The sequence below is a fragment of the Pleurodeles waltl genome, chromosome 6 (genome assembly GCF_031143425.1).
Source record: "Pleurodeles waltl isolate 20211129_DDA chromosome 6, aPleWal1.hap1.20221129, whole genome shotgun sequence".
Classification (NCBI taxonomy): domain Eukaryota; kingdom Metazoa; phylum Chordata; class Amphibia; order Caudata; family Salamandridae; genus Pleurodeles; species Pleurodeles waltl.
In genome coordinates this window covers 214,266,525-214,282,669 of record NC_090445.1, presented here as the reverse complement: position 1 = coordinate 214,282,669, position 16,145 = coordinate 214,266,525, and the positions used below count along the sequence as shown (strand labels likewise).

At 43.2% G+C, this 16,145-nt stretch overlaps 1 protein-coding gene across 6 annotated transcripts in view; it reads right to left on the bottom strand.

Annotated features, from left to right (window-relative positions):
• Positions 1-11,063, bottom strand: part of GRN (granulin precursor) — a 1,029,241-nt gene extending 1,018,178 nt beyond the window's left edge. For all 6 annotated transcript variants that reach the window (XM_069237890.1, XM_069237896.1, XM_069237897.1 and 3 more), the window contains exon 1: positions 10,938-11,063. The gene's annotated coding sequence lies outside the window, so the exon portion shown is untranslated. The remainder of the gene's footprint in view (positions 1-10,937) is intronic.
• Between the last annotated feature and the right edge of the window lie 5,082 nt (positions 11,064-16,145).

Here is a 16,145-nt window from a genome sequence, read left to right as displayed (position 1 = left end):
TTCTCATTGTTTGTTTTTTGCACCAGTTAGAAATCCCTGGTCTGTAGTGGGCTTTCTGCACTCTTCAGGGGCAAATTAAAGGTACCCCCCTCCCAGGCCCTGTGGGGCCCAGGGGAGGGCTTGTTTGTCCCATTTGGGGTTGCGCTGTGGCCAATGCCTTAAATGTGCCCATGAGAGTGACAGAATGCACATGACATAGCAGGCAATTTAAAATGGGGGTAAACATTTTTTACAAAATAATTGAAAAGAGGATGCTGCCTAACCTGGCACTGAGCTATCGTCCTGCCCCAGAAAAGGCAATAGTGCCTTTATACCACCCCCTTTCCCAGACGCAGATAGAAGATAAAGGTTTGTCAAAACTGTGGAGCATGCCCCAAATCTGCCTCCTGGGGTCGGGTGAGGTGGGGAGTGTCAAGCTAAAAATGCCACTTGATACCAGAAATTTTGTCTTTTGGACAAAAAAGTGGTGTTGGTGTTGCACTCTACATATGGCACAGCCTCACACCAAAAGGGGACAAACCAATCACATTTTTGTGAGGAAAACTTTGGGATCTGCAAGGAGCCACAAATTTCCTACTACGCCGAGTTCCCACATGTTCCCCAACAAGAATGGTACCCCAAGAATGTATGTGGGCCAAGTGACCAAGACACAAAAGGACCAAAAGAGCTACATTGATAAATCAATAGGGGTAACTGCAGTATTTAGAGCCGTGCTGTGGTGCCACCCATGCAAACATACAAACCACAGAAATTTTTGAGAACTAGACAACCAGGGAGTTCCAGGGTGGTGTACCTTGCATGGATCCCATGGGCTTTGCCTACCCACTGACCTCAACCTTTGGCTAAAATAGCCTATTTTCCTTACATTTCTGTGACAGAAACATCTGGAATCCTCAGGAATCCACAAAATTCCTACCATCCAGCCTTACTCCACTTACTGCTGATAAAAATGTTGCACCACTTGTGTGGCTGGGCCTAGCGCCAGCCTCAGGAACGGGTCAAACCAAGGTCAATGGGAGCCCTTTCAAAGTAATACATTAGGTATTAAGAAACAGTTTGAAGGATTACCATTGTGAATGCTTGCATACATTTCAGAAGCACTGCTCTTTGGCTAATTTTCCTCGCACCAAGCCTTGCATGGAATAGTTTATAAAACACACACAGGTTTAACTGGTCCAAGAGAAGTGATATCAAGTCCTCCCAAACTCAAAAAAGAACATTTGAGATATGAGCTATATTTCTGTAGTTGTAAATGTCTTCTGCATGGAATACAGGTGTGTACCCCTACCCTAAGTGACCAGATCACATGCAAAACTAGCATTCTGACTTTGCTGTTGACCCAAGCTAGCACACTAATCTAGAGAAAGGACGGACATCCAGGCCGGTCCATGGTTAAGCCATACGTGCCGTCTTTGATGACATAATACTACTATCCATGTCCCAGTGGGTTGACATTAAAAATACAAACAGTATACCAATTTCTTTTTTAGGAGAGAGTCTCCTTCATGAAGGAAAGCGTGTATACATTGTGAGTATTTGCTAGAACTAGTAGGATCCATCTAAGATGGCCCTTGGATTGTCAAGGCACAAGATGGAGGAGAGTAGCAACTTCACAGATACATGAAGTGTATTCACTGCATTCCTGAAGCCAGAGGGGGTTGACCCAGACACTGACGTGGATGAGGATAGAAACAGGGCTACCATTAGAAATTCTAGGATAACCTTTCAACAAGCAGTTGCTGATTAGATGTACCCAAGCACTGGGTGGCTGGTAAACAAAAGGGAATTCAGCAGATTCTGTTACGCATGTAAAAGTATTTATATAGAGCAAATCTAGCTATGACACAATTGTACAAGTGGCAGGGGGTGGGATGGAAGACAATCTTCTTGATAGTGTTCATCAAGCGGAGATTACACAAATATATTTCACACACATTCTTAGGCACAAGGAGATTACGTGATTTTCCCAGAATCACTCAATATTGAGTCAAGTGCCAAGACCAGGATTGGCACCTTGGTCCACGGGTTCCAAAGGCAGAATCTCTAGCTGATAAACCACACCACCTCCTCCTAAGGGTGAAAGTGTTTTAGACAGGGTATGCCATTTTGTCCCCCACCCCCAAAGAGAGCTATTTCAGGAAGGCTGATGACAGCCAGGTGCAGAGTAGGATCATTTCACTGTGGCCATGTTTTGGGATAACATAATAACTACTTGCTGTGCACCTTACAAAAAAAAAATAAGAAAAAAAAAAAAATAAGGGTATCTCTTCACTAAAGCAAGAAAATGACATTTGAAAGGGACCAAGGAAAGGAGGGCTCCATTGAGTACTCCAAGAACTGCTAATAGACCATGGCTGGTTTCTGCATGACAGCCAGTTTCCTAGCAGTGCAAAGGCAAGGGAGATCACCACTTCTCAACATACTGAAGAATAACTTAACTGAAGTGGAGAGCCTAACCCTCAGCCGTACCTAGTGCTGCCGCTGCTCACTGTGTGACATGCTAAAGTAAATGGCCATCATTGGTGAAGTGGGGAGCCTCCCACTTGGCCCACAAACCACAGGTGTAGGACACAGCACGCAACAACCAGGCAAGGTACTCTGTGTACTTGACTTGTGCAAGAAGGGAGTAAGTCTGCCGTCTGGCATCACTTCCAAGGATGCTAGACAAGCCTGTTGACTTCAGCTGCTACAGCCACAAACATAATGGTATCCTGAACTGTAAAGAGAAAGTTATCCTACAGGCTAAGTGATACCGTTGTTTAGCTCAAGATTACACCAACTGACCTACATGTTTCCACTGCATGGAAGGGAACGGGACACTGTAAGAGACTGAGGACCTAACGACTGGCCACAGTCTGGAGAACTAACCGATGTACCAGATTAAAAGATGTGAAGTATCGCTGTGACATTAAATCGTCCATTAACATTTGTTGGTAACAGAGTCGGATTTAGGGAGGTGCAATTGGTGACGTCACACCTGGCGCCGACCTCAGGGCGCTGCATTCTGAAATATCTTATGGCTTTAAAAGCATCTGCTCCAGAGTTCTTTTGTGCACAGCAGTTTTCAGGCCACATATCAATTTAATATTGGCAGTTAATGTACCTGCTAGAAAGATCCGAGTTTTGCCGAAAGCAATTTTGTCTCATCATAAAATAGAGCGGGGGTTAATGTGCCTGCTGTAAAGAATGCGTAGCATATGGATCACAGAATTATATTTTATGTAGCTTGCTTAGCAGATTACTGTTTTTGCCACAGATAAAATGTTACTTGCAGTTCATTAAAATTTACAAACCTAAAAATACTACAGTGAATTAGCACCAAAGCGCTGTATGAAAACATTATCGATTTAGACCTTAAGTTCTGACTCCTCCCGATACCATAAGGTTTATCTAAAAAAAAGGCCTGGGTAGAAATAGGTGGTCTCTGTATAACATAGGTCTTCAAAGTGTGGGGCGCGCCCCCCGGGGGGGGGGGGCAGCATCTTCCCAGGGGGGCGCATACTCCACCTCACCTGTTCCGCTCCCATTATTGCTTTCGACGTAGAAAGCACATTTCGTTCTAGGTTTCTTCACTTGTTTTGATAACTTGCTCGCTGATTGGTGTAAAAGTGCACAGCAGCTTGCGACACCATCAGCAATTACGTCAGCACTGACGTTCCACCAATGAAATGGACAGCCAGCAGCACAGATGCAGGAAGTGCCGGGAATTTTGGTGCATAAAGCTCGCAAACTGGCTGCTAGAATAGTGCTTCTTCAGTGCTGTGCTTCGCTTCCTGTTTGAACTCACATCTCTGCCTGGTTGCTGCCTTTACCCACGAGGATACTTTGATTTATCGTCAGCCCCCTTCTGGTTTTCACTGTCTGGCTGCGAGGGAGTTTCCATCGGCTGCATTCTGCACAGGCAGTTAAGCGTTAACAGCTTTTTAAAAGGCTTTGTCCTTTTTGCTAGGCAGCTGATTTTCGTTTTTGTGCTCCCAGCTTTCGTTTTTTTGTTATATTTATTGCTCTGCCTCACATATGCTCTTATCTAAATTGCAAATCGGAGCAGGGCTTAGGCTGGCAATATATGTGCCAGTAAAACCTACAAATCCTTTGGGCCTGGAGACTGGTTTATGTTTGTTTGTAAATGCAATATAATAGCTGCCAGGTTTTATTTTGCTTATGTGGGACATGTCAATATTTTGGTGAACTTGTGTTCCCATATTTCATGTAATGATTGAGAAACAGCCTTACAGCACCTGCTGCAAGCCTTAATTACATTTGCAATGTCACTAACTTAATTCCCTTTTCTATCAAGGCTTGTGTGGCATCATAAACAAAATACAACAACGCACACTCAACGTAATGTCATTGTTTATTTTATAATTAAGGCTCCCAGTTTTCTGATTTTTAAAGATAAATGCAGACAGAAAACAATGTTTCCTGTCTGTGCTTATTTTTAAAAGTGGAAAAATATTGAACATTGAGCTCCTTGTGAGCAACTCTCCATGCTGTCTTTCATGAATTACAGGCCAACAGCTAAGCAGATAGAGAGCATGGGGAATTAAAAACCGAATAACATTCCCTCAAATATACTGCGAGTGTGTGCATTTATATATACACACGTTTTGTGATATGTCTTTTAAATTAGCAAAAATGCGAAAGGTATAAACTAATGTTCATCAGTTAAATAAATGTGGAAATATACCATTTTGCAACCTCTGGGGTTATCACTAAAATGTAGTGAAGAGTTTTCACTGTGCCTGTCACTGGGTCATAAAGTTGTTCAGAATACATGTTCATACTGCTGTTGGCCTCTGCAGAGCGCACATTTCAGTAGTCACATTTGCCAATTTTAATTGTGATTACATGCAAAAGTGTGTGAAGGAAATAGACTGCTGTTGAAATATTGACAAAGTAAAGCAAATTATGTGCTTGAAGGAGTGTGTGTGGAGGACAATGAAGTAAAGGAGCTGCTAGGAACTATATGAAGGATCAAACTTGAAATAATGGAAGGCTATTATGGCCCTACCAGAATTCAAAGTCTTAACTTTATTTTGTACAAATCATATCTTATCGGCACTCAGGACTTCATATTAATTACATATCACTGCATAATTGTATTGGTCTTTCGGACCAGGCAGCAGCAAATTTGTAGGCATGTCATTCACTCCCTTACCCGTCACTATCATTGTGGTCTCGGTGGGAGCTTTAATGGTGCCTCACCCGGGAACATGCAAGTAACTTTTCTAAAACTTTCTCTCATCGTTGCAAGGGAAAAAGCCACTTGATCGCTAGACAGAGGACTGCTATTCGAACAGCCGGATCATCAGGAGTGAAATCCAATCTGCCCAAGGAAGGCATTGCAATAAGAAGGTAGAGATTTTTTTTGAGTGATGGCTGAAGGGGCAGTGCTAAAGTACTACCTCACTAAACTTTGAAAAAGTAACTTGCGGAGCCTCATTGGCGGTATGTGCGTAAACATACTGCAGCAGTTTTGGGAGCACTCACCGAAAGCTTTAATCACCTGGAATTAATGTTTATCCATGCACCATGGAACTATTCTTTTATCCATATTTTATTTTACGTGGAAGAAGATATTTTTGTAGAGACTTTTTTTTTTCTATATTTTAAAAACCCACTCTACTTCATGCAGCTGTAAAATTGCAGTCATGTGCTGTTCATTAACATGCAGATTTTGCATTTTGAGTCTTAGGTAAAGCACACATCAGACATGGATTGTTTTCTGCTGTCAAAAGACAGTAGGGCTCCCAAGCGAAAGGCCGAAACAGAAACAGATGGAGAGAGAAAAACTGTGAAATTAAGGAAGTATGATGTCTCCTATTTGGACTTTGGTTTCACCTGCATTGTTGTTAGTGAAGAAACTAGGCCACAGTGTGTGGTATGACCTTAGCTAATGACAGCTTGAAACCAACAAAACTAAGGCGTCATTTGGAAACACGGCATTGGTCTAGAGTAGCAAAGAGTAGAGAGTTTTTTGCCAGGAAGTTGCAAGACATGATTCAACAGAAGGAAACCATAAAAAATGTGGCCTCCACCACAGCAAACGCATTGAAAGCATCTTACCAAATGGCATACCATATTGCCAAAAACAAAAAGCCATTTACAGATGGAGAAAGAGTCATTCTCCCAGCAATTCTTGACGTGGCTACAACAATGCTTGGTGAAAAAGCAGCAGAGAAGTTCAAAATAATACCCATCTCAGACACAACAGTTTGCCGCCGCATCTCGCACATGTCAGAAGATATCCACGGACAGCTCATAGCTCGGTTGAAATCGAGTTGGTTTGCTTTGCAGTTGGATGAAGCAACTGACTTGTCAAAGGCAGCACATTTAATTGCTTATGTCCGATACTATTATGAAACAGTAATACTGGAAGACTTTTTATTCTGCAAGCCAACCAATGTACGAGCAACAGCATCTGACTTATTTGACGTTATCAATGACTTCCTGGGTCTTCATGGCTTAAAATGGAAAAACTGTGTCGGAATCTGCACAGATGGGGCTCCTTCCATGTGTGGTGTTAGGGCTGGCCTAAAAGCTAAAGTGTTGACAGCGGCTCCACATATTCTGTGAACCCACTGTATGATACACCGGGAAGCCCTTGCTGTCCGAAACATGGATGGTGAACTTCAGGATGTTTTGAATTCTGCTGTTAAAATAGTTAATTTCATAAAGACCCACCCAACAAGAGCTCGCCTATTTGTAATTTTATGTGCAGAAATGGGAGCTGAACATGATGGCTTGTTGCTTCACACAGAAGTCCGATGGCTATGCCGTGGAAAAGTTCTGAATCGCATTTTTTAATTAAGGAATGAAGTACGGCAATTTCTTCTGGATTTGGACCCCTGCAAAGCAGAACAATTATGTAGTCCCCAGTGGCTTGTGCTTTTAGCATACCTTGCTGACATCTTTGAGAAATTAAATTCCCTGAATCAATCTTTGCAAGGAGCTGAAATCACTTCTTTTACCATGAATAAAAAAATATCTGCTTTCAAGAAGAAGCTGGAATTATGGAGGAGACTAATTGAAGTTGGCCAGTTTGAGCCATTTCCATGTTTAGCCGATGCTCTTGAGGAAACAGAATATAACCTTCAAAATGTTGCAGAGTTAATAAAAAAAAAATCACCTGACATCACTCAGCGACAGTTTTCACAAATATTTTCCTGAGGAAAACAATCATTTTAATGACTGGGTCTTTCAACCGTTTATGGCAGATGGGGGTATCCATCTCCCAATCCGCATGCAGGAAGAACTAATTGATCTCCAGAGTGATCGCACACTGCAGATGCGATTTAGCAAACTCTCCTTGGGGGAGTTTTGGCTGAAAATGCCTGCAGAACATTCAGCTTTGAGGGAAAGTGCTATCAAAACTCTCTTGCCTTTCAGCACATCATATTTATGCGAGATTAGTCTTCAATACCGCAAGTGCTGAGAACCCAAGTATCGCTCAAGAATGAAAGTGGAGCACAACCGCAGGCTGGCAGTAGCAAAAATTGATCCACAAGTTGACCGTCTGTGTGGTGAAAAACAGGCACACCCGTCACATTAGTTTTGAAAGTATTGTGTCAAATTCTGTGTGTTAGTGAACAATAAAGCCACATTGCAAATTGTTCTGTGCAAACATTTTCTTGGAGGCTTTTCATTTGAGCTGTGTAATAAGCATCTGTTACCTAGCCACTGGTGCTCCCAAACCTTCAGTTTACTAGACACCCTGAATTTGTATAATAATGTTTCCCATATATGATCTGGACTCCGCGGGTGGGTGTTGCCGTCGATGATGCAGAGTAACAGCTTCCAGAAATTTGCATGAGGTGGTGGGGGGGCTCGATGCCGAAATTTTTTTAGAAGGGGGGGCTCAGTATAAAAAAGTTTGAAGACCTCTGCTGTATAGTGTGTGTCGCGTAAAGCACACCACACTAGTTTGAGTAGCGCTATAAAATAAATCAAATAATTGTGAGAGAGAGGCTGTGGGAAATCCTGGGAGGATGATAGTGAGGGCATCCGTCATGAAGCAGGTCATTGGGGCGCCAAGAAAGATTGTACCAAGGGGCGCCACCAAGGCGCCACCCTATCTTCTCCGCCAGCAAACACGTCTTCTTCAGCCACGCCTCCGCCCTACATTGGACCGACCACAGCTGCGTCCACTTCACATTCCGACGCGAGACCCGCCACCTCCGCACTCAACGGATCCCTCGCCGACAGTGGAACAAGATCCCCGAAGAGCAACTCTTCTCCGCACTCGCCGCCAACCAACCCACCCTCACTACCGACCCCAACGACGCAGCCCTCAACCTCACAAACTGGATCTCCAACTGCGCAGACAACCTTGCTCCCCTCAAACGCTCGCAGCGACAGAACAACACCAAGAAACCCCTCTGGTTCTCTGACACCCTCAAAGAATCAAAGAAAACTTGTCGCGCACTTGAGAAAGCCTGGCGCAAGGACCGCACCGCTGACCACATGACCGCCCTCAAGAACGCTACCCGCGAACACCACCACCTGATCCGCGCTGCCAAAAGGAATTTTTTCACCGACAGACTGGACAAAAACAGCCACAACAGCAGAGAACTCTTCAGCATCATCAAGGAGTTCTCCAATCCCAGCGCCAACGCCGTCACGCCCTCACAGGATCTATGCGAATCCCTCGCCACTTTCTTCCATCGCAAGATCAGCGACCTCCACGACAGCTTCGGACACCAGACCCAACCAAACACCACAGAACCCACATCCCCGACCATCACCCTCAACAACTGGACCCACATCAGCACGGAAGAAACCAAATCCATCATGAACTCTATCCACTCCGGCGCCCCTTCGGACCCCTGCCCGCACTTCATCTTTAACAAAGCCGACGACATCATCGCCCCGCACCTCCAGACCATCATCAACTCTTCTTTTTCTTCTGCTACCTTCCCCGAATGCTGGAAACACGCCGAAGTCAACGCCCTACTAAAGAAACCTACGGCTGACCCGAGCGACCTGAAAAACTTCCGCCCCATCTCCCGTCTGCCTTTCCCAGCCAAAGTAATAGAGAAGACCGTCAACAAACAGCTGACCACCTTCCTGGAAGACAACAACCTGCTCGACCCCTCACAGACCAGATTCCGAACCAACCACAGCACTGAAACCGCCCTCATCTCAGTCACAGACGACATCAGAACCCTGATGGACAACGGTGAAACAGTCGCCCTCATTCTTCTCGACCTCTCGGCTGCCTTTGACACCGTCTGTCACCGCACCCTAATCACCCGCCTCTGCTCCACCGGGATCCAAGACCAGGCCCTGGACTGGATCACCTCCTTCCTCGCAAACCGCTCCCAAAGAGTCTACCTCCCTCCGTTTCGCTCAGAACCCACTGAGATCATCTGCGGCGTACCTCAAGGCTCATCACTCAGCCCGACACTCTTCAATGTCTACATGAGCCCCCTCGCCAACATCGTACGCAAGCACGACATCATCATCACCTCCTACGCCGACGACACCCAACTTATACTCTCCCTCACCAAGGACCCCGCCAGCGCCAAGACCAACCTACAAGAGGGTATGAAGGACGTCGCAGATTGGATGAGGCTCAGCCGCCTAAAGCTGAACTCTGAAAAAACTGAAGTCCTCATCCTCGGCAACACCCCGTCCGCCTGGGACGACTCCTGGTGGCCCTCGGCACCGCACCGACCCCCGCAGATCACGCCCGCAACCTCGGCTTCATCTTGGACCCTCTTCTCACCATGACCAAGCAAGTCAACGCCGTGTCCTCCGCCTGCTTCCTCACCCTCCGCAAGATCTTCCGCTGGATCCCCGCCGACACCAGAAAAACCGTGACACACGCCCTCGTCACGAGCCGCCTGGACTACGGCAACACCCTCTACGCCGGGATCACAGCCAAACTCCAAAATCGCCTACAACGCATTCAAAACGCCTCGGCCCGCCTCATCCTCGACGTACCCCGCAGCAGCCACATCTCCGCACACCTGAGACACCTGCATTGGCTCCCAGTCAGCAAAAGGATCACCTTCCGACTTCTCACCCACGCACACAAAGCCCTCCACGACAAGGGACCGGAATACCTCAACAGACGCCTCAACTTCTACGTCCCCACCCGCCCCCTCCGCTCCTCTGGCCTCGCACTCGCCGCCGTCCCTCACATCTGACGCTCCACGGCGGGTGGGAGATCTTTCTCCTTCCTGGCGGCCAAGACCTGGAACTCCCTCCCCACCAGCCTCAGGACCACCCAGGACCACTCCGCTTTCCGGAGACTCCTAAAGACCTGGCTGTTCGAGCAGCGATAACCACCCCCTTTGTCCCTAGCGCCTTGAGACCCGCACGGGTGAGTAGCGTGCTTTATAAATGCTAATGATTTGATTTGATTTGAAGGCTGCATTCAAACAGGCACTGGTTGTTAAGATTACTAGATGGCCCCATCTCAGCAGGATTGAAATAGAAATAAAGCAGTCCGGAACTTTGCGTTCACCCATCACTATTGCAGCGGGAAAGTTATATGATTAGTCTTAACGAAAACACGCTTTTGCCGCGTTTATGTTAATGAAAATATAAAAGATATATTATCAACCACTCCCACAAAACAGCAGTACAAGCGAACCTTCACTTACAAAATGTTTTATGGTTTCATAAACATATGCAACTCTTCTAGAAAGGAAGAACTTAAAAGCAGTTCCGTATATATGCAATGATGCAAATACACCCTGAAAAGGTACATTATCGCGGTAAAAAAAAAGCGCACCAGTAAGCATTTACAATTGTCTTCAAAGAAAGAAATAAACGCATTTACAAAATTGAGGAATACAACGTAAACAGAAAAGTCGTGAGTATATGGATATGATACTGTTTGTTCATGAGAGTTGCGCGTTTATGGATAATAAAAACACCGTTCGGGGTAACAGCGTCAAAACGAAAGTGTGACAGATGAGAAACCTTACCTCAGATAGCTCAACACTCTCAAGGGACTTCCGGTAGTTGCCCCGCGATTAAGCTTAATGCCGGCCTCCCCGCTGTGATTGGCTCTCTAGCTTATCACTCGGCAAGCCCCAGAGTGAAATAACAAGCATGTCACGTACAGGCCGCGTGAAGGTCACCTGACAGCTTCAGAGCTAAAACGTATTTTAGAGAGGATCAGCGACATAAAAGAGAGACTAAGCGGACACTTGCTCATATTAACGACTGTTACACCGATACGTTTTCGACAAAGTAGGAAAAAAGGAATCAATTAGGTGCGGCTGTGCACTGTGTGATAAAACAGTTGACACTCATATATTTGTATTTGTCTTATATGGTGTTATCTATTGCTGCCTAGCTTTCAGACTGTTTATGTGACGCTTCCATGTATTGCATGTGTTATGTGTTGAAATTCACATACATTAGGAGTAACACTTTGAGTGGCACGTTCCCTCGAGTAAAGCAGTAATACCTATTTAAATAGATACATTTAAGAAAGGATTGAGTGATATCTTCACGTCACTTGTTTTTTTTTTTTTAGCCAACAGATAAAATTGCATTCTGGGAGTCGTAGTTTCATTTTTAAAGCTTGCTAGGGAATTTAAAAAAAAGCAGTTCGGAATGAATGTGACACCTATGACCGTAACCCGTTCCTGAAAAGTAGGATCAAGCAGAAACCTTGGGAGAACTGCAGCATCACTTTTGCTGCTAGACAAAGTTAATTAGATAGAAACTTCTACGTGTTTTTAAAGTCGATCGGTCAACCATCGCTGGCTGTGTGCTCAACTTTACAAAGACCAGACAAAAGAACACTCTCATTTTAAAAACCCTACACTCTTCCATGTTACTATTACTGCTTAAGTCGACATTTATAAAATAGCTTTAATGTTATTCACTATAAAACTAACTGTACAAGAATACTTTCACTCGCATGGCTGTATGTTCATATTTATCAACATATAAAAAATGCTCCTTATAGTGTGATGTTATCTATACTGCTAGTGCGCCTTGTCCTTACTAATTAAACTTACAAGGGGACGCGCATAGGTCGATGAATCTTTTGGATCGCATAGGGTATCCTAGTCAAGTATAGCAACCTAAAGACAGTATCATCAAATCAATCCAATCATTTTAAATGTATCATGAACTAATTTAAGCAAAAACCACCATGACTCATATGGAAATTAGTTCTGTTTATTCCCTATTAGTTACAACTCTAATCATGAACCTCTATTCAACAATATCATGACTTTCAATCTTTATTAGGAACGTAAGCAATTAATTTCTCTCCAGATTATTAATTTGCAATCTAACTTTAAAACAAATCAAAAGCAAATCATGAGATATCGAATGATTCAGCAATATATGTCAGTCAGTCTGAGTCACCCTAAGCCACCCTTGTCAGCCTACCTATCTCCAGATTAGCATCAGCATGTGGGTCTTCATGCTAAAAACAATTATTTGGTCAAAAATCATTAATTTGGAAAAATCTATCTAGAAAGGAAAAACGTTTTAAAACAGCGCAGTTGGTACCTAGAAAGAAATACATTCATTAATCAGTCAGGTTATAGCTGCCTATCCAAGATGGATCAGCAACGAGTCAAACTTCGTCTCCAGACCATCAGTCATCAATAAGACTTGGGCTCACAAGAAGCAAGCCCAAGTTTCAGCACTTCGGACAGCGTCTCCTGATGTCATCAACTTTCACCTCTCTGTTCTGACTTTTCCACTCATGTCATGACATTTTATTAGGGTCCCTCAGTCCGTCCCACAATTTGCCCATTGGTCAACCTTATCAGGGGTTATGACTCTAACCTATAATTTTTGTTTACCACTTATCTACGTTATTTTGAGAGTCAAGTCCCATTAACATGATTGGTTATTCTGTGGATGAGAACATCATCCGGTTCTTCAGGTAACAAAATTGTTGCTCCCAGCTCTTAGTCTGTAGTTCCATTGTTCAAGTCCTGGGAGAGTACATTTAGCCTACTCTACACATAATTGTATCAATTTGTTCTGATCGTCTCCTGTCCGCTGGTGAGTTTGCAGTTTTTCTCTTAGTACAGCTCGTCGTTGAACTCTGTACAGTTCAAGGTCTCCTTCTCCAGTTCCAGTCTGCGGCAGCTCATCGCGTCTCTACGTTTACGCAGGCAAGGCCCAGTGCTGACTAGGCCTCTGGCTAAGCTAAGAACATATGGCATTACAAAACATAGATTATATCGTTAATTATGATATATTAATACAACTTTAAAACATTTCACATTATTCAGTATTGTTAGCACAGATGGTGACCACTCCTCGTGGGTACATTTTGCACATTACATGTTAGTTTTATTCTTTAATATCGTTTCTCTTATTAGTATTTATACGCAAATCATTAGCATATTCTCATTTTAGCATGTCTGCTGCAACAGTCCCTCCTCTCATGACTAAATATGTCATCACACCTTTCTCGTCAAACAATTATAAGTTACTTTCAGTTACATTTTGATTTCTTCTGTTTCTATCTTCCCTATAGATTCTTCTTCTGGGTTGTTCTTCCCTCCTCTGTTTATTCTCAGCTCTTTTTAATTGAATTTTGTACCATAATTTGCATGCCCCCCCATAATCCTAATATAATAGTGATCACAATTAACATTCCTTGTACGATTTTCCACAATATCCCACCCCAAATTTGACTAAACCAATTTCCTAGTGTTGCAAATCCTTTTCCCACCTTTTCCCAAACTCCTGGTTCTTTCAATGTTTTCAAATCCTTACTCGCATTAGTTTTAGTTAGTAAGTAGTTCTATTAATTCTTTCTCATTTGCAGGAATATAAGAACAACAAAGTTTCTCATTAATCATTTTGCAGACTCCTCCGTCTTTCGCCAAAATTATGTCTAAAGCAAGCCTGTTTTGAAGTGTCATAGCTCTATCCGCAGCTAATTCAGTGTTTAGTAATAATATAGCTCCTGTAAAGATAGTTAGCATATTTTCTACTATAGTTGACAACTTTCGAATCTTATTTGAATTTAATATAACTCCTATTGAAGGAATTACTGCTCCAAAAATATCCCCTACTATTGCAGAGGCTGTTTCTCTTTTCTGTCTCACCCGGTGTAACTCCTTCATTTTCGGTATCCCTTTCAAATCATCTATTTGATAGATCTTAGGGAATATTATTCCCAAATAACATGTTCCATACCATCCCTTAGGGAGTCGGTAGTAAGCATTGAGTCCACAAATATAATAAATCCCAGGAATCACAGGGTCAGCATCATTCAACATGAACGTCCACTTACTCTGAAACAAAAACACATGTCTACATTCACTCGTTACAACAAATAAAGTGTCAGTGCGTGATTTTGGCCTGTATATACAGAGCTTCCCTACGTGTGATGCATCTAAAGCTAGCTTCCCTTGCGTTTTAATAGCAGTGTAAGCATAATCATTTTTGTACGTCCTTTTCTCCAATCCTTTTTCTAATTTTTCTTTTAATGATTTTCTCCTGTTGTCAGTATGCTCAATAAAGCTCTTTTCCATTGGGAGTTAATAAGCAAGTTAAATTATTACGATGTGCATAACCTGTGCTAAACGTTAGTGTAGGCTCAAAGAATCCCCTAACTAGTACTATGTCGTGATCCTTAGCTATCTTACTCAAATATCTAATTATAGGGCTGAACGAAAATACTAAATCATAATTAGAATAAAAGTATTGAAGGTACTCCTGATTATAGAAGTGTGTTAGTAACAGACTACAAGTTATACCATAGGTCAAAGGTAGACTATGATAAGTAACCCCTTCTTCTGCAGACGAAGGTATTTGTGTACACACAAGACAATCCTTTGCATCCATTGTTTCCATATACTCACTCAATAAACGATAAAAGACGTTAGAAGACAATTCTCCCCTTGCATTAGTATAATCATGCAAATATTGCTCACATAATTTGAACCTTTCTATGGCTGTTAGTGTAGTAGTTTCATGCATAGATGTATCTCTCAGTTCTTTCATTTCATGAATCAACATACCCACAATCATTATCATAAACAATATTCCACACACAATCGCCATTCCTACACTCAAATATCTACAATACCTAATGTGTCTCGCGTTTTTCTCTAAATCAGCCATGATCAGTAAAGAATCAGAAAGCAGAATTTTTAACTCCTACTTAATATGCAACACAAAAATGTAAAAATCAAAAAGAAAAATATACTTCTTTTCTTCACACTTTTCAATTTCACACAGCAAGATCCCTTCTTCCTTTTTCAAAGTCGGCTAGCAGCTGGTCAACTCCAGGTTTTAAGTGTCATATCAGGCTATTAATATCTTTTCCGGTAAGTACATTTCAATCAACACAGTCTTTCTTTTCTTTCTTTCAGGTTGCGTTAAAATATTGATTCAGTACTTCTCTGTCAAAACAAAAGGACATAAACTCGTTTTGCCAGTCACTTGTTGTGGCATATGCCCACTCTGGTCCTGCATATTTTCGACTTGCCACTCTCTTTCTTTTCAACCTTCTTTCCCCTGTTAGTTCTCCATCACTCAGTTCATCTTTCCTTGTCGTGTCTTGCTCTTCCTCTATTGTTTCATTTATAACCAAGACTTCCTCCTTGCCTATCTGAGATTCATGCCAATTATCCCCTTTTCTTGCACCTTCTGTCAGCAATCTTTTCAAGATAGGACTTTTCTCCTTTACCTTATCTGGTGTGCCTTCTCTTGATGGACCTGCAACGGGTTCAGGAGGAGTCAGGTCACCTTTGCTTTGACCCGTCTCAACTCTTTCCCCCTCAGGCTCTGGCACTGTGTTTCCGTGTCTTTTGATCCCCCTAGTTTGTGTTAGCACTTCTCCTGTGCATGGATCTCTTTCTCGTCTTTTCTGCATTGTCTGTACATTGAGTTTCTTGATTCTCCACACCCTCGTCTCTTACTGGGGTGATTGATCCTTCTTCTGTCAATTCTGGATCTGCCTCCGGCTCAACTTGTTCTGGTTCTGATTCTGGCAGAATTACTCGCTTCGCTGCTGCTGGTGTTTTCAGCAACACTTCTTCATGATCCTGGGGACTCACCACCTTTTTCGTATGGCTTGCATGTATCCAATTAGGCAACCCTGCTCATCTTACAGCTGTAGTAGATGTCAACACCACCTGATATGGACCTCTCCAACGTGGCTCTAGGCAGGTGTTCCGCACATGCTTTTTGATCAT